The sequence below is a fragment of the Myodes glareolus genome, chromosome X (genome assembly GCF_982192425.1).
Source record: "Myodes glareolus chromosome X, mMyoGla1.1, whole genome shotgun sequence".
Lineage (NCBI taxonomy): Eukaryota > Metazoa > Chordata > Mammalia > Rodentia > Cricetidae > Myodes > Myodes glareolus.
The window spans coordinates 110,155,515-110,175,270 of record NC_142053.1 but is presented as its reverse complement, the minus strand read 5'-3'; the positions used below and the strand labels follow the sequence as shown (position 1 = coordinate 110,175,270).

Sequence of the window (19,756 nt, the reverse complement as noted above, 5' to 3'; positions counted from 1 at the left end):
ACTAAATCATATTTCTAAATTTATAGAGCTGGTTTTAGAGTTGGACTCTGGCTCAGTCCCTCTCTAATTCCAAGCCTGTTGTTTAAAGAAAAACCCAGAGTTTCTGGAGTTTCTGTCTCATGTCAAGAGCCATGATATGGGACAGAAAGAAATATGAGTTTAGAAAACATCTTTACTTTTCTTCATATCTATCATACCTTCATTAAATATATCTATCATGTCTCTCATTGAATATAGGTATTCATGTATATGTCTATATAATTAATGTTTAAGTTTCCACAATGAACAATGAGTTTTTCCTACAGTGACATTTGAAGTTTCCAGGAAGAAGATGGGGCCCCATAACAACAACTCCACCTGGTTGAGATGACATCATGATACTGATAGCGCTACTACAAGACCTGTTTTGGGTACCAGCTGCACAAGACGATGCCAACGTGGTTAGCTGAAATGATGCACATCTTGTACAACATTCTGGCCAGACCTCCACAAAATACTCAGAGACTATTTGCAATTTTAAAAGACATTGATCTTGAAATTTAACCATCATTTTACTTTCACAGGATCCCCCAGAAAGAACGTCGCCCCCATGACAGCTGGAAGTAATTCTAGAGAACGACATCCCCTTTCCCAGTAAAGTTTGTCCTTGGGTTTAGGGACATCATTTAGGGGTTGGTTATAATTAGTATAGGGTTGAGGGTTGGGGGAGGAATTTTATAAGTGCAGGAATCTAAAAAAAAAAAAAAAAAAAAAAAAAAAAAAAAAAAAAAAAAGGGATAATTGGATTATGGGATAATAGCTTTGTACTTGTGAGTTATTGTTTTTGACAAATGTATTGGTATTGATTCTTATATATTGATACAAAGTTAAATTATGTTGACTATTTTATGCATGCATGCTTCATGCTTCTACCTCTGTTTAAAACATTTTTATGTATTTGTATATATATATTGTACTGATATATGTATATTTACCATATTGCATTGTACACTTCTACCTCTGATTAAGATACTTATATATTGTTTATGTATTGATATATATTTACCATATTGTAATGTATACTTGCACATTGTTTATATTTGGAGGTCACATTGTCCTCATTTATTGCACAGTTGTTTATTATCTCAGTCTTTAAGTTAGACAGATATTGAGAATTATATAGATCAACAGTCATCTAAGTTTGTCATTTATAATTAGACTAATCAGGTTCTTTAGATATATAGAGATTATATTCAGTATAGATAGATAATCTTCAACCTCTTCAAAGAGCTGTAGAAAATGGCCTTTAATCTAATTCAGAGTTCTGTGGTAGGGAGACACAATCGCTCCTGGCAACACAGATCTATGCCCGAGAGAATGTTGAGCACCAAAGACACTCCACCTGGAGCCTTTCTTCTTGGCAGAACTGGCCTTTGGGTAAAGAAATGCTCATACCTCAACTACTGACAGAGTTACAGAATATCCGTAAATGGATAAAACAAGACTGCCATATCCTGCCAAGACAGGGTAAGATAGTTTTGAAGTTTCTTGCCTTTGAAAATGGTATGTCAGTTACATCAGGCCTTAGCCAAAGTTGGTTGCTTCAACGCTGCAAATGTGACTTTGGGTGTTTGTCCAGGTAGCCAGTCGTCTCTGCGATTTGTTATATGTTCTGGAAGTTGTTTGATTGCACTTCCTAATTACTCAGATAACATTATTTCCCTTCTCAGATCTTTGATGGGATTGAAGATTATATAAATGTAGTTACTTTCCTTTCATGACTTGGCCAAGTTATTTGTTATACAAGACTTAGTTACTTTCCTTTCATGACTTGGCCAAGTTATTTGTTATACAAGACTTAAGCTAGTTAGAATAGGATATTTGTATTTATTGTATATAATTTCGTAGGTTTGTACTTATTGTATATAATTGCGTAGTAGGCTTAGAACTCTCTTACTTAAACAAAAGGGGGAGATGCTGTGGGAGTTCCTTCACGCGAATCGCCGCTGAGTTACCAGCCCATTGGGGCGTGGTCTCTCTCCCTTTAAAAAAAGCAGCGGCTGTCCTCCACTCTGTCTTTGTCTTCCGGCTCCGTTTCCGGCCCCTGGACTCCTTTCCTGTTCGCGTGGAGGGGCTGTTGTCTGGGACGGTAATCTGTAAGTTTTTTCCCCTTTGAATAAATAACCATTCTATTAATCATAATTCCAAACTGGTGTGGGATTGTCTGTGACTTACGTCTTCAGGGTCTCCTAGTGATCTCCAATCCAATCCCCAAATCATCCCCGACTCAACTACCAGTTGTGTGAACTTTTTCTGGGGACGTGAACAAGCACCTATTCACTCCGGAGCGACACAAAGATAGAACAAAAGAACAAGTCCAGCCAAGTTAGCTTGGTGGACTGATAAGATTATTATCAGCACAGGCGATAGATTACTGACAGGCTATTTACCTGTAAATGCGCAATTTACAAGTACTTGAGAGGCTATACCACTGGGAAAAATGCCTTTCTCAGCTACCTTCGCTTCCTACATAGCCTTAGGGAGGGGGGGAGGTTTATAAGCGTCCCCTTCTTCACAGTAAATCTGCCTAAACTAGCAACTGGATTAACCCAAGTGGAGTTAGAATAAAGCACACTTCTCAATGCAATATAGTACCCTGGATTGACACATAAATGGAAAAAAAATAGTGGTGAAATTAGGAAAAAGTCTAGAGTTTGGAGTAGTATACCAACAATTGTTTTGACAGATGAGGTGAAGAGTGTATGGCAAATCACTGTACTGTCCTGGCAACTTTTCTGAAAAGTAATGTTTTTTTTTTAGCTCTGCCTGTCTTTGCTCCTCTTCTAGCCTGGGGTTAGCTCATTCCAGAAAGCCACAGACGATCCCATATATCTACTACATCCCATAGTAGATACCATCACAGGGTTTCTACTGGCAACACATCTGGAAGTGTGGACTTTTGCGAGATCCAGTGTTGCAGGCCGGGGAAATGGCTCTGTGGGTCAAAGTGATGGCTGTGCAAGTGTGAGGATCCGAGTTTGAATCCCCAGCACCCTCATAAGAAGAAGCCAGGCATTATGGCCCATGAACTAGAATCCCAGCACAGTGGGGACAGGAATCTGGGGCTTCATGGCTGGCAGTTGAGCTCCAGGTTCAGTGAGAGGATTTGTTTCCTAAGGCGAACATTGATAGACACACTCTTTCCGCCTCCAAACAAGCACTCTTGGGTGCACCCACAAACCACGCAAGCTCACATGCACATATATGTGGAGAAAACAGCCAAAGTGGCATTTGAAAATGTACTGACGCCCTAGTTACATCTAAAGCGGCAATGAAAGGGACTGCTGGAATTAAAAATGAAAACTTGTTTTTAAACTTTGTTTCTACTGAATTTATTTTCAATGGTGTTTGTCATGCAAAGATCACAAGAATCTTGGGCCGGTTCCCCTGGCACTACCCAGGCCTCAACCCTGCTGAAGTCACACCCAAATTACCAGAAGCACTATATTAATGGAAAGCTTCTTAAAGCACTCCAGCAGGAGACTTGGGTTGGGCAGAGAAGGGAAGGTCTCCCTCCCCCTTTCCCTTCCCCAAGGCTATGCAGCTATTATCAGCCAGTGCTGATATTAGGGGAGGGAACTAATCTTTGTTTTCCTCTCCTTGCTTATTTGGGTTATGGGAAATGTTTCTAGTTACTGATTAAAGAGTTCCTTCCACCTCTGTTTGCCATTTCTCTGGTTCAACTTTGAACAAAAGAAACCAGCAGAAATTCCCAGAGTGAAAAACAACCTTCTGGGTCAGTGATGGATGGTCCAGAGCATCTCATTTGTCCTCCCTGAGGGTAGCGAGGGGAATACAATTGTTCCAAGGTGAAAGAGTGTTTTGTGAAAGATCTTCACTAAAGAAAGAATACCTCAAAAGCCAAAGATTTCCCCGGAGCCATCTCTTACCTGGTCAAACTGAATCCCTACTTATGGTACAAAGTCTCAGATTGCAATGAAACTCCTTGTAGCTCCAGTCCCTCATCCTGATCCACAAGACTTAAAAGAACTAGAAATCCTTCATGCACTGAGAGGTTGGACTTTAAGCTTTTGTTGTTGTTGTTGTTACTTCTTTCCTAGGAGAAGAAACTGGGTTTGCTAAAGGACCTGGGGTATCTAATGCCCTCAAGATCAGTCAAATCACCATGTGAGGACTTTACTTTTCCCTCCAGAGCTGTTCTCTGAATTCCCGGGACATTCATCCATAAAGCTCCATGGCAGCCAAAGCTGTCACCAGCCAAAAGTTGCATCGAGATACTTACTAAGTATACAGATTGCAATGGCACTAGAAGGGAGGCTTGCAACGGACAGCTAAGTGGGTCTACTTTCTACAAATGGGTTTTCTAAGCTGGCCTCCTCTTCTCAGGCGCTTCTTCTTCCCTTAGGGTGACTTCGGGGGCAGTGGCTGTCCCTTACCCAGGAAAAGTCCTGACATGGCACCCATTATTTACTATTTTTATTTCACAGCCAAGGGTGAAGCCTTTCATTTGCAGACACGGGCTGAGTCACTATTGCAGCTAAGATTAGCAAGTAAGAGACTCAGTTTGCAATCTGGTGGGGAAGGAAAAGCTTTCAAAATTATTTGTACAGTGGCGAGTAAGCCTTTGTCCACTTCACTTCTCACCTCCCCAAGTTTCAGACACTAGCGCCCAGTTTTTGCTCTAGCATATTCCATGCAGGAAAGTGATTGTTCCAGCACTAGGTTTGGCTAAACTAACCCCAGCCTTAGGTCTGAGATAACTGCTTTGGCCCAGGTACCTAGTGCAATTCGGGTTTGGTGTTCCATTTGAATTCTTCCAAGGGAGGGGAAGAAGGCAATGGGGAAATGAAGAAAGAAAATGCAAGCTTTCACATTGAGGTTTCTTTCTCTGTTGGACCAAGAAGACCCAAGTAGAAGCACTCTGCATTACAAGGGTAGTCTGCGGACCAGGAGACTCAAAAGTGCAGAAAACCCATCCCCACCCAGACATCATGGGTGAGAAGCTGCATTTTGACTTGACTCCCAGGTGTTCCATGGTGTATGTTTGTGTTGATGGAGGCACACACCCTTAATCCCAGCACTCTGGAAGTAGAGGCAGGTGGATCTCTGTGAGGTCAAGGCCAGCCTGGCCTACAGAACCGAGTTCCCAGGCCAACCAGGGCTGTTACACAGAGACACCCTGTCTCAAAAAACAAAAAAAAAACAAAACAAAAAAAAACAAAAAAAAGAAAAAGAAAAGAAAAAGAAAGAAAGAGAAGAAAAGAAACGGGAGCCCTTTGTTCCTGAATTGGTCATCACCCAGAGCACTGGGGGCAGTGGGGATGCTTGTGGCTGCTTTCCGACTACACGATTGACTGAGTCAACTCTACACAACTCCTCTTACATCACCAGCAGACAGATGAACCCTTTCTGAAAACCCGGCTTTGATGACGGCCTCTAGATGCTGGTAGGAACTGCTGATGGATGATTCATTTTTCATTTATCAGAGAACCATAAAACCTTGATTGCAAAGGGAAGAAATGATAGCCTTCGAAATCCAGCTGATGCAATCACTTCCAGGGTGAGCATGCCCAGAGCTGAGGCAAGAAGAAAGAGTACTAATCTTCAGTCAAGAGCGCTGGTTTTTATTCCTGGTGGACAGCTAGGTAGCTGGAGGATTTGAGGCTGGTCAGTCTATTGCTTACTCTCTTGGGTACTCCATCTGTTGGGGGAAAAAAAAGAAGGAAGACGACACATAATGATGCTTAGAACCACAACTTATAAGCCAGGCATGGCGGTTTATTCAGGAGACTGAGGCAGAAAGATTACTGCCTGGGATATGTAGTAAGACCATTTCTCTAAAAAATATAACCTACGTAAAATTTTGTAACTTGCCACTCACCTATGACTCACTATTACTTTTCTCCAAAGTATTTACATCTCTAGCATATTACATACACACCACACACACACACACACACACACACACACACACACACACACAAACACTATGTAAAAAGAAGTTCCATGGACATGAAGACTCTGGGTTTTTGTCTTTGTGGATCTCTAAAACTTGAAATAGTTTAGTCTGTGACAGAGGAATCAACGTTGTCCATCTCTAAAATTCCATTTGAGAACCACTCATCTTTTTTTTTATAATGTTCTAAAGGTTCCAGAATGTTCTAAAACCAATATTACTTTACTTTAGATTAATATTCCTTTTCTGATTCTCTAGCTGTATCCCATTTATTTCCACCACTTCCTCCATGAAGTCTGTCTTCCCCTGAGCGCTTCCACGAAAGTGTGTACGATGCATTTTCTTTAGATCCTTTTACACTGCTGATGACAGCTTCAGTTTTTCTGTAGGCATAATACTCCCTTTCCTTATTTATCATTCTCTGAGAAATAAATGCTCTTTATCATGGCCCCAATATTTAAACTGAATTTTTCTTCTACCCTCCCCTAAAATCCAAGGAAAGTGTCATTCACACCAGACATTCACAGCAGACAAGTAAGAATTCCTTTTTAAAAAAGACACAAAAACTGTAGGTCTACACCATGTTGACTCTTGCAGATTCTTTATTTTTATATAATGTAAGAAAAAACTCAGAAAAATAACTTGAGTTAAATGGTTACAACTGTGGAAATTCGGGAATGTCCAAAAAAGGAAAAATTCCACTATAATAGTGTCATGTTTTCCTCCTTAGTTCCTCCTCCTGTCTAAGTCCTTGGCATTTCCCTGGATAGTCTCTTTACACCCCCCGAGCTACATCTCTGACTTCCCTGATTCCCTGACGGATTTTTTTTTCTTTCCTTTAAAGAAATAACAAAGCCTTATCCAAACTCATCCAGATGACCCCCTTGCCTGGAATGCGTCTGCTAGTCAGGACTCCCGGGGATGTGACAGTAGCAAGCATACGCAGTGTAGGCAACATGCTCAGACTCCCCTGACCTTGTAGGAGGCCCTGTGAAGCAACAGGGCTGCACCTTGCTTACTCCTGACCCCATGCTGTCAGGCATTCCAATTCACCCAGCCCAGGAGGCTGCTTCCTAGGTGCTGTCACTGCTCCAACTAGCTGGCTCTGAAAACCTTTGGGCGATGACAGTGCTGGGGATCCAACCTAGGATCTTGCACTTGCTAAACGTGCACTCAACCACTGAACTTCACGTCCAGCCCAGTTTGTGAAAGTCTTTAAGACTGGGAGCCAATCTCTCTGCTTCCAAGGACTCAGTACCCACTTCTATCCCATTAAGTAAACTGATGTCTGTCAATACAGCAACATTGGAGCTAGAAAAGTTGGCCAAGGGCCTATATATACTCATATGCCACTGCCTTCTTTCCCATCTCTCCTTTTTTCTCCTTCCACCATCCCACCTCTCTCTTTGACACAGGGTTTCAGTTTGCTCTTGGTGACTTTGAACCCGGCCTTGAGATGTCAGATTGCAGGCACATCCACCAGGCCTTGTGCGCGTTAGGCAAGTACTGTACCAACTGAGCTACATCCTCAGCCTCCCCCACACCCCACTCTGTTTTCTCCTTTGTCTTGTTTTTTTTTTTCCTGGCAGCGAAGTTTTGAGCAGCATTCTGTTTTGTTCAGAATAAGCATTGCCAACGAAAAGGGGGTGCCCGTTGCTCATCCAACCTGGGGTTTTCTTTTTGTAGGCTTCTTCTACCCACTCACCGTTTCATATGAAAAGACATTTAAATTCAACCCTCATGAAGTCAGAACCGAAACGATGTGTGTTTCACTTCTCCCTATCCATTTGCTCTTCTCGACAAATGAGGCAGGGACTCCTATTTGCCGCTATTGTGAGCATGAGGAGCATGGGGAGAGCGTCTCTGGGGTGTCGGGATGGAACCACACTGACACAGCTGACCTTTTCAGTAGAGACCTTCAGAAACAGAAAAGACCGGGAGAGGCCTGGAAAGAACCTAACCCAACTATGCCAAAAACAAATGAGAAAATCGAAGCCAGACAGAGTGACCTGGCCAAAGTTAACATGGGTTACTAGGAGCCAAGAGTATCTATGTACTTTGAGTGTAGTTGGGCACAATGGCAACTGTATCCCCAAACTTGAACCTAGAACTTCCTAGAAAAGTTAGAGAGTCATGAAATAAAAATGTCAGGAACTGGTAGGTGGAAACCCTCCACACCATCATTGAATCTATTTTGAGACTAGACCTCCTATAGCTCAGACTGACCATGTATTTTCTATGTAGACAAGGATGATCTGGAACTTCTGATCCTCCCACCTCCATCTTTCAAGTACAGCTCAGCTGTTCACCACCATGCCTAATTTGTAGAGTGCATACTATTAACCTGGTGTTTTGTGCATGCTTGTCATGTATTCTACCAACTGAGCTGCATCCATAGCACAACTACGCTTTCTTTGAAAAGAGAATGTTCCAGACGCAAGTTAGAGTTCTTGACAGTCCTTTTAAGAATAAAATATGATGTGATTCCCCAAACAAGTCTACAAACTACACTCAAGGGTACTTACATTCAACATCTGGCAACCTAATCAACTGAAGCAGTCATTCAGTTTTGGAGGTGAACTTCTTGAGAAATTTTCACCATGGAAGTAAGCTTCTGTAGTCATTATCATTTAGATGAAGCTGCTTCTAAAAAGGCAGGAAGAACACATGATGTCATTAGATAAAGGAGTCAAGATATTCAAAGTAAGTTTACACTCCCTACATGTGAGAACTACAGAACAATTTGTGTGCTGAGCACTGATAGATTCTTTTCAACAATGTTTAGAGTTGACTTGTTGTAAAAACAGGATGAAAAGACATTTGGAAAAAAAACTATTGGCAATCAAGATGAAAGTAGAGGTTTTAAAGGGGGCTAACTAGTTCATTTTCCAAATCACATCCTTCTGATACTGGAATATTGGGTGTCTTTGAGAATAACAGAGTCTTTCTCTGGGAGCTACTGTCCTGGAAATGCAATCATTTCCAAAGCCATCCTAAGCCAGTGGCTTTCAGGCTTTATCTTAAGAATTCAAAAAATGAAATTCATTGACTACAGAGGGTGAGTTTTAAAGGAAAAATTTTTATTTATTAGTGTGTAGGAGCTTAAGAGAAAAAGAAAGCCATGCCATTTGAGTTAGTCATCGGGGTTAGCCATATAGCAGACAAACATGGCAGAAAAGGAGGTGGGGCTTCAAAGAAAGAGTAAGGAAGCCCACAGTACCAAAAAAATATACTTGGGCTCTGCGTAGTACCTAAAAGAAAGAAATAGAAGAGAAGAAAAAAGGGGAAATTGGGGCAGACCCAATAGAACCTTAACAATGTCTTGTTGTCACTATACAGGGTGGGGGGGGGGGGATTAAGAGAATGAAACGTTTATTTTCTCCTCAAAGGGATAATTATTCCTCCTTTTTAGCATGGCCCTGCCTTCTTGAGGGGTGGTTCCTTGACCGCAGTATTGATATGTCCAACTGGATTAACTTTTTTTGGGGGGAGGGGGTAGCTTGGAATGGTAGGCCTCTACCTAAACCAGAGAAATAGCTTTCCCTGATGGGCCTCCACAGAGCACCTACCAAGGCTACTGTTACACTTCCAGCAACCAGTGAGTGACCAGGCCTGATGCCTTAGCTATCCAGTCAATCGGCATTCATGTTCCCCTTTGAAGAGAATGGAAGTTTTACACTCACTGGAGAAGTAAAGTCAGGTATAGTGGCATAGGCCTGTAATTCCAATACTGAGAGATCAAAGACATTCTTGGTTACAAAGCATGTTTGAGATCAGTCTGGGCTAGAGAAAATCATGTCTCAAAAACAAACAAACAAACAAAAACAAAAACTAAAGATAAAAGAAAACCTAACTCTGAGAAAGAAAGGAAGGAAGAAAGAAGGGAGGGAGGGAGGGAAGGAAGGAAGGAAGGAAGGAAGGAAGGAAGGAAGGAAGGCAGGAAGACAGGCAAGCAAGCAGAATGAACTTTTAAAAGGATAATCTCAAGTGTTTGGTTAGATTTGTATGAGATAGAGGCCACGTTTTGCAAGATTATAAAACAAGTTGTACTACCTACATCATTGTTTGAAAAGTCAGTGCAGGGCCATCAAAATATCTCAGTGGGTGAAGGACCTCATCATTAAGTCTACTGACCTGAGTTCTATTCCTGAGACCCACATGGTGGAAAGGACAGAACCAACCCCTTCAAATTGTCCTCTGACCTTTATACATGCACACACACGCGCGCGTAGACACATACACACACACACACACACACACAAATGTAGGGTTTTTTGTTTGTTATTTGTTTTCAGACAGTGCATTATCTCCTCACAAACAGGAAGAAAAGTCAAGCAAGACAAAGAAGCAATCAATGAGCAATGACTTTTCTAAAAGAGAGCTGTGAGGCCAGCTTATGAAAGAGAGAAGATGGCCTAATTTCCATCGTCTCAAGGAGGACGAGCAAGTAGATGGTAGTGCAAGAAAGCATTCCCCTTTCTGGGTGAGCTCAGTCTGCTGAGGTGCTTTCCTCTGGGTTTCTCAGAGTCGGGTAGGCTGATAGACTAAGTATCAAGATTGCAGTTCTCTCTGGTCCGTCTCCCTTTGTCCCTCAGCTACAAAATGTGTCTCTTTCTAGTACAGTTCCTATTGTTTTATATGCCTGTGTTCCGGTGCTTGTTTGCATGTGTGTACAGGCACGCTTGTGCCACAAGCCCCATATGGGAGTCAGAGGACAGCCTTGGGTGCTGGGCCTCCCTTCTACTTTGTTTGGGAGGGGTCTTCTTGCTTTTTGCTGCATATATGATGACGATGGTGGTTTGAAAGAAAATGGCCTCAAAGGGTGTGGCACTGGGGCTGGAGAGATGACTCAGAGGTTAAGAGCACTGACTGCTCTTCCAGAGGACCCGGGTTCAATTCCCAGCACCCACATGGCAGCTCACAGCTGTCTGAAGATCCAGTTGCAGGGGATCTGACACCTTCACACCATTGCACATAAAATAAAGTTAAATAAACCATAAAAATAAAAATTAAAAAAGGGTGTGGCACTGTTAGGAGGCATGGCTTTGTTGGAAGAAGTGTGTTATTATGGAGGTGGACTCTGACGTCTCATATATGCTCAAGTCATGCCCAGAAAGATAGACATTTTCCCATTGCCTGAGAAAGATGTAGAAGTCTTCAGCTACTTCTCCAGCACCATGTCCGCCCGTCCACTGCCATGCTCCCTGTCGTGATGATATATTGACTGTCTGGTCTATTATCCCTCTAAAGGTCCATTCCTTTAATCCCAGTACTTGGGAGCAGAGGCAGGCAGATAGATCTCTGCGTTTGAGGCCAGTCTGGTCTACAGAGTGAGTTCCAGAATAGTCAGCAATTCGTAGAGGAAACCCTGGCCCCCCAAAAAAATCAAAAATTAAAAATAAATAAATATATGATGATAATGGACTAAACCTCTGAACTGTAAGCAGCCATCCCAATTAAATGTTTTCCTTCATAAGAGTTCCCACCGTGGTCATGGTTTCTCTTCACAGCAACAGAAACCCTAACCAAGGCACGGACCCGTGAGCGTTGCGCGATTCTCCTCCGTCCTTCACTTCTCATCTCGTCATTATTGCCTAGTGATAACAGACAGACACTACCACATCCAGCTTTACTTGGGTCCTCTTTTGAACACAGCCAACACTGAGCCATTTAGCTCCTGGCCTCCTAGCGTGTCTTGTGGGAAGATTCTAAAACTTTGGGATACTAAGAATGATCACTCTAAAGCACGGAACCATAGACATGGGCAATATAAGCGCAAACTTCATCATAAGGATATATGAAAGGAAAGACTATGAAAAACAGGCTTTTCGTTATTTCCTTAACTTCCTCATAGTCTTCTCTGATCACAGGTATTCAGTTGGTTCCACGGTGGAGGTTTAATTAGGACAGCAAGTTTATAAAACTAAGGTCCGAAGGAAGTGAGAATCATCAAAGGCTATACAGAGAGTTCTTGCCAGTTGAAGTGAAAAGAAAATCTGATATTTTCTATTGCAGCATATGAATAATTCAGAGAGCGAAGCACGGCCTCCATTTTCTAGTTCTGAAATGAGTACAATGATGGCAGAGTCTTCCCCAAAAGCAGAAGGACAGCTTAATTGAATTCATTCTCATATGTGGGGCAGGTTCGTTGGCATTCTTAGTGATAAAGGATTATAGAAATACAAATGGTTAAGAGGAAGGAAGGGAGCTATGGCTGCCTGACCGCCATGAGTAAAGAAAGATTTTCTCAACACATTGTCAGAAGGAAGGCCTTTGAAATATACCGTCTTTCCTGCTTCTGCCTTTATACTGGTAGTATCAGCGGTAGCATGAAAGCAGGGCACGTGGGGATTTAAGTCGAACTTTCTCCTAAACAGAAGATGCACGAATTCAGCACACAAACACTGCCAACTGTGGTAATCTGGACACAGAGAGGAGTAAAAGTCACCCTCAGTATTCAAGCTCGGCTTAAATGAAACCATCTTTAAAGTAGTGAGCTAAGGAGGGGAGTGAGCCCTTCAAAGCTAGGAAGAGGAAACCCCGGAGCATGTGTGCTTTATTTGAGGGAACAAGGTCTCACTATGTAGCCCTGGCCGGCCTGAAACTTGCTGTATAGACTGAGCTGGTCTTGAACTCATATATCCACCTCTCTCTGTGTCTGAGTGGTAGGATTAAAAGTGTGGTTCCCCGTGCCTTATTTATACATTTCTCTTAAAAGACAGAGTCTCATATGCCCCAGGCTGTCCTCAGACTCAGTATGCAGTCAAGGAGGATGGCCCATCCTCTTGCTCACACCTCCCCAGTGATAAGATTACAGGCCGGCGCCACAATGCATGGAACCCAGACCTTTCTGCATGTTAAAGGCCCAGCCCATTATTAGGTGACATTTTTTTTTCATTCATTCTAGTTTGTCTTTAAAAAAACAAACCCCTTGCAGTAAGCCTACAAAGCGCCCTGCAAATGGCAGTGTGTGCATTCCTTTAAAGAACCAAAGCAAATTAATTTAAATCGGTGGCATTTGAACTGAAGCCCGGAACCTCGTTGTTGGGCTGGGCATGGTTGTCTTGTTCTCTGGAGATCTCGGTTTCTCTTTGCATGTGTTTCTGTCTAGCTTGTCACCGCCTCTGCTACTGCTGGTCGTGTCAGGAAGAGAAAACAACCAAATCTCTTCGGAGTTGAGAAATGGCTGAGTTGACTCTCAGGAGAGGGTCATGCTTCTAGACTACAGCGGGCTAGCCAAGCCTGTGATCGCAGGAGCCACAGGGCTGCTACTCCGACTGCCAAGTTAAAAGTTGCTTTTCTGTTTTCATTTCTTGGCCAAAGAAGTTAAACAGGTATACTTCTTGCCCGCATAATCTTTAGGGAGGTACGGATGGGCAAGCACTTTTGATTTGTCTGGGGTAAAATACCAACAAATCCCACCAGAACAGCACCAGAGTAGGGTAGGGAAGGTTTCACTTCCTTTTTAACCTTTAATGAGCAGAAAAAGCACACTTTGAAAATGCTATCTCTGGGGGTGTAGAGTCACTTCCTGGCTGCCTTTGTCAAGAGAGCCCCTGCTGTCTGACATGTCTCCAAATAGAATCAAGAAGCACAGTTTATTACACCTTTCATGGGAACATTTAAATAATGTGGGATTTTTATTTAAAACTCCTTTATCCAACATTTCAGGGACTCTTGCAGCCGAAAAGATGATGTAGCCTTAGCTAAAATGTGCTTTTTCTATGATGTAGCCAAACTGCCTAAGCGACCATAGCATTCAGAAATCAAAAACCTAGTCAAAAACTGTGGTGCATGCCTCGTCGTCCCAGTACTTGGGAGGTGATGTAAAGAAAGTCAGGAGTTCAAGGCCACCCTTGGCTATGTAATGAGTTTCAGGCCTGCCTGGGTTACATGAGACTCTGTCTCAAAAAACAGCAACAAAAACAAAGAAATAGAAAACTAAATTTTCACCAGGCTTTATATGGAGTATTCTTAGCAGCAATACCATAGCAGGTACAAATGTATTACATTGGTTTTTCCTTTGAGGAGAGCCGGAGAGAGCCCTTGCCGTGGGTGCTTTGAGTTGTCATAATGTCGGAGGCTGAGCAGGACGCACAGATGCAGGCAGGCTTCCTCCCTGGGGAGGCTGCTTAGCTTGCCATTTCCACAGTCACAGATTCACTTCCTAGTTATTTTCCTGACAAGAGCTAAGCAACCCTTCGGTGTTCAGCCTAGAGGTCTGATCAGCAGATATTATCTTTGGACCAGATTGAACCATAATTCCAGAAACTGAATAGGTGAGCCAGTCCTTGCCGGGTGTGAACACAATAGATTCCAGGAACCTGCACAGAATCATTATTTTTGGACAGCCCGGACTACAAAATCTAGTGCAAGCGTTCTCTTGAACCTGCCACCGTGGCACAAAGAACACTGTGAGCAATGAGCTAAGAGCATCAAACCACTTCGGGAGTTCTTGAGGACCTGTGCTTCATGGCCGAATACTCCCCAGCATTCTGCTGAAGATGCAGTAATTGTAACATTATAAGGCTACCCCAGTTTCTACTATTACCATTGATGAAAATAAGCATTCCTAGATTCCTTCATTCAGTTCTGCTATGCCCTCATGGATGGTGGTTTTCATTGTTCTCCAAATAGCACTGTGCAGAATTATCTCAATATAGAAATTATTGGGAGGCCTCTGATGGCAGAAATATTTTACACACATAAAAGAAAGTGAACAAAGTGATAAATGCTACAAATGGAGCAGCAAAGATAGGTTAGCTGGTAGATGTACTTGCCTTACAAGCACACAGACAAGCTCAACACCCCTACAAATGAACAGCAAACCGAACCCCTGTGCAAGACTCCACGGTTGCAATCCCAGTGCTGAAAAGATAGAAACCGATCTCTAGTGCTCTTAGGCCAGCCAGCAGAGGCTACCTGACAAGGTCCAGGAACGTGAGAGATAATTATCTCACCCAAAAAGAGGCAGATGCTTTGCAGGTGACTTGAATAGTAAAGCCACCTGTCACTAAGCCTGACAACGAAAGTTGGATCCCCAGACCAGAACCTGCTTCCGGAAAGCTGTCCCCTGACCTCCATACACAGTGTGGCACGCAGGTACACACTCATATACACAACCAAGCGAATAAATAAATATATGTTAATGCTTTTTAGAATGTTAATGGTGCCTGAATAATGATACTAACATTGATTCTTGGCCTACGCACACACACATGCACTCACATGCACTTGCATCTACACATGCATTCACACACACACAGAGACCAAAGATGCAACAAACATTCAGAAGGTAGAAAAAAGAAGCCCATAAAATTCTACTCAACAAATTTGAGAAAAGTTGATAACATAAGTTATCGGTGCTCAGATCTTCTAAGCATAATCTGCAATATGCGTAGTCAAAAATGAAGCCCTACTTATGTCCCTTATGTCTTTCTCTCTGATAAATTTGCTGAAGTGACATCCTAGATTTTTTTTTAAGACACACCTTGCCTGCACTGCTGAGCTTCAATTAATAAGACATTTTTTAAAACCTGCTTTCTCACTGATGGTTAGGAATGAAGTGAGATGAATCAAATGGAGAAAAACACGGCAGGCTAACATCGGATGAGCTGAGCGCCGTGCAGGAAGTGTGTAGGTGAAAGCAAAAGTTTGGTTCAGAGAAGCAACTGCTTGTGGCTGGCTGCTGTCAACGCTGCCTTTTTGAGAACAGTTGGGCTGTTTGTTGTCGCCTGTAGCAGGCACAGAAATGAGCCACATGGAGAACCCACTTGCTCCCAGAAGCCATTGGTTTGACTCTTGGTCTTGGACAATGATTGAACCACATTTGTGGATGGACCGAACAGTGGAATTGTACACTTGTTCTTTTCTAGAACTAGTCAACCCACTTAGTATATTGGATTCATTTTTCTGTCAGTACAGCTCTAAGCATTGTGTGCTTCAAGATGTTTGGGCTTTGTGGTAGAACCAATAGCCTCTTAATAAGGCCAGGGCTGCTCTGTGATTCATTTGTATGTCTTTCACGGTGTCATAGTCCCTGCTTCATTAGTGTGTTTTGAATGAATGAAGGTAACCCGTGGTCTGCCTATCTTCCCTTGAATAACTACATATACATGAATGGCTAAACAAGTAAAAAATAAGGATACATAATGAGTTCATGTAAAACCCACCCAGTTTCTGTCTCTCTATATATCTATTTCTACATGTAGAACATTTAGATGTTTAGAAGTTTCTGGATAATTGTTTCTATCATACTACTTTCTGTCATTATCAATGATATGGCATAGAACTATGGAAACGTTATTGATAAGGATTGCAAGGTTAGGTAAGGCATGATCTACCAGCCCAGAGTCTCTTGCTTCTCACCACCCTCCAAGAACTTTGAAATTTTCAAATAAAATTTAGCAAGATCTGGATATCGGTGTCATTTTGGACAACTTGGTAATGCTGTATGTGATAGAGGAACTCAAAATGCTGTTGTCTGTTGATGCCATAATCTTGCTTCAATGAGTCCTTCCTCTCTCTCTCTCTCTCTCTCTCTCTCTCTCTCTCTCTCTCTCTCTCTCTGTCTCTCTCTCCCTCCCTTCCTCCTTCCTTCTTTCCTTCCCTCCCCATTCAATGTCTCGCTTTCCTTTCATAAAGCCTTAGAATTGTTATCATTTGGAATCAATATGACAGAAACTCCCCAAATCCCTTCTCAGGAATTCTGGGGAGATTTAGTCACTAGAGCTCAAGGACAGTCCCAGCTCCCAGGAATTTTCCTCTCCCAGTCTCCCCAGACCCCACCCACAGCCACAGGAGTGGCTCAGAACAGGCTTTCTCAGCAGTCAGGCGCTCTGCCCATCACCCAGCAAGAAGTCATTCTAAGGGACTAAGATGACAATAGACAGAAGACAAATCCTTCTCTGTACCAGCCTTTCTGTCAGTCCCATTGTTTTGAGAACAAGGCAACATGGAGCTATGCATTCTCTGCATATCAGCAAGTCTGCAACTAGGGTTCCGGAATTGTTTCTTTTATTTTCCAAGGACATGAACAAATTTAGAGAGATTTTTTTTTCCTTTTTGTGGGGAGGGAGGCTTCTTGTTTGGAGTTTTTTCTTATTTCTTTTCCCCGGCGTAGAAGAAGAGCTCCAGTTAGTTCCACCCCCCCCCCCCCAGATACTAGGTGGGTGAGAACAATCTTTCAGAGCAGAAACTGTAGGTCCTGGATCTGATATTTGTATTTCTCCACTTAACACCTCATCAAGATCTTGGCCAGGTGTTTTTACATGTCGACTTTATGGGTTTCATATTAACAGACCTTATCGGGGAGCAGGGAACAAGGGACGGGCTGCTTGGGCAAACTGAATGTTTGTCATGGTGACACAGTTCCGTGGACAGCTCTAAAGGGAAAGATCACTTGGTTCAAGAAATGGTTTGCCTTTAAGAGGAAGATAATCAAGTAATTGAGTAATGACTCAAGGACTCCTTCCCAGATCTAAATTGGACTAGCACTTACTGAAGGTGCAGTATCTCATACAGTCTGTCACCTTGTGTTAAGTCACTATTTAGTGAACTGACTTGGGTAAAGAATCCCCTAGACTTACTTACATTATAATTCCCACTCTGTTCTGACCACTCTTGTGTGTGTGTGTGTGTGTGTGTGTGTGTGTGTGTGTGTGAGAGAGAGAGAGAGAGAGAGAGAGGGAGGGAGAGAGGAGAGAGGGAGGGAGAGAGAGAGAGAGGGAGAGGGAGAGAGGGAGAGGGAGAGGGGAGGGGTGGGAGAGAGAGCGATCTGGAGATGTTTATACTATTTTTCTATTGAGGAAATAAGATACTTGTGTACATACAGATGGAAATCTAATAAAAGTAAACTGTCATATATTTGACATTTGCTAGTTACTAACGTTATACCTTTTACAAGCATAGAGCCTTGTTGAAGGTGTCCGAGATAGATGACTAGAATAACGCTGGAATGACTTCCTAAGCAACAGGTTTGGAGGCACTGTGGCATGCAAAAGTGAAGTTACTTGTATTGTTACACAGAAAATGTGAGAGCTAAGACAAGTATGAACCCCATTTGCAATTTTTTTTCTTGTACCGTATAGTATCCCAAATCCCAAAATGGTGCCTGTGACAGCTAATTTTCTGGTCAACTCGACTGGATTTGGAATCACGTAGGAGACACACCTCTGGGTGTGCTTTGGGGAGGGTGGGTTGAGAGAGGCTTAACTGAAGAGGGAAGGGAAGTTCCGTTCCTTGTAATGGGGTCCTGGACTGAACAGGGAAGAGAGCTAGCCTAAGCGTCAGCACTCGTCTCTCTGAGTGTCGCAATGTGACCAGCCACTTAGAGCTATTGCCACTGTACATTCTCCACTGTGATAGACTGTACCCTCAGGCCTTGAGAGAAAAAAAAAAACTAATCCTTCCACTTTCAAGTTGCTTCTTGTCAAGAATTTTATCTCAGCAATGAGAAAAGCAAGTAAAATGATGCCCAAGATCTCACTATCCTGCTGTTATGGCATGCTTAGGTTATGATTTCAGTAGGGTGTATCTCAGAGCAAGGGTGAAGAGATTTTTGTGCACGCAACTACGGTCCTAAATTAGTTGGTTCTGAGTAATCAAATGTAGATAGCCTTTAAAAGAGGGATTAGGTTTGTTCCCTGGGCATCGTGGCATATGCCTGTTACTTCAGCACTCGGAAGGCTGAGGCCAGAGGATCGTGAGTTTGAGGCCAGCATGGGCTGCTTTACATTAGGAGAGGACTGACCTCAAACTTGCAGATTAGAATGTAGTCTCCGATGGCCGTTTGACTGCAGTCTTGTGGAACCCTGATGAAAAGATTTAGCTAAGCTATTTCTAAAACTATAATGACTGAAAACTTTGAGATCATATGCGTGCTGTTTAAGTCACTTAGTCTGTGATCATTGTTATGAAGTAATATCTAATTTTATATCATTGAGACTAAAAATAACCTCAACAGAGAGTGCATGTAGGTACCAAAGGGGAAAAAGGCAAACATGGCTGACACCATTAGTTACCAGGGACAATACTATTCTGCTCGCCCTGATCGGTCTGCCAGAAGAACTGAAGTGAAAAGGTCTGACAGCATTAAGCTCCGGGAAGGATACAGGCAGTTTCTTTAAAACTTACATCATCAGCCATCTCATAACACAGCAATGCCAATCCTAGGATAAGAAGAAAAGAAATAAAAACATGCACCACAAAAATTTCAGAATTAGACAAAGGAGAGTACACGTGACAAAATGTTTCCTATAGGAAAAGAATGAGGTGGTACAGACCGCTTTGTTGTTGTTGTTTTCTTCGTCGTTTGAGAGTCTGCAGTCCAGGCTGGCCTAACCCTCCCCCTCACACACACACACAACCTGGGATCCTGCTGCCTCATCCTCTTAAGTTACAAGCCACTACACCCAGATTTTATCATATCCTTTCTACGCGTTTGTTGACTGAAGGATCCAGGGCTGGAGAGATGGCTCAGTGATCAAGAGCACTCGGAGCTTTTGTAGGACTCAGGTTTGGCTCTCGGAACCCACCTGAGAGTTCCCAGCCATCTGTAACTCTAGAGCTGAGGCTCCAATGCCCTCTTCGGACTCTGTGAGCACCAGACACACACACACACAGCTCACATGCTGGCGGAGCACACATACATGCAAACTAAAACATATCTTTAAAATTAAGAGAGAGAGAGAGAAAGATGCAGGCTGGTCAGATGCATCGGGTGAAGGCACTTGCCACAAATCCTTTCTATCCCTGGAACCCACAAAGTGGAAAGAGGGAACAAATTCTCCCAAGTTTTCC

At 42.8% G+C, this 19,756-nt stretch overlaps 1 long non-coding RNA gene across 1 annotated transcript; it reads right to left on the bottom strand.

Moving 5' to 3' along the window:
* Positions 1–3,556: 3,556 nt before the first annotated feature.
* LOC146889046 (uncharacterized) lies at positions 3,557–19,341 on the bottom strand. The gene is made up of 4 exons (XR_015000426.2): positions 19,240–19,341; positions 19,091–19,125; positions 8,482–8,602; positions 3,557–5,701 (listed from the first exon to the last, which is right to left on the bottom strand). It is a non-coding gene; the product is annotated as an uncharacterized LOC146889046 (long non-coding RNA).
* Between the last annotated feature and the right edge of the window lie 415 nt (positions 19,342–19,756).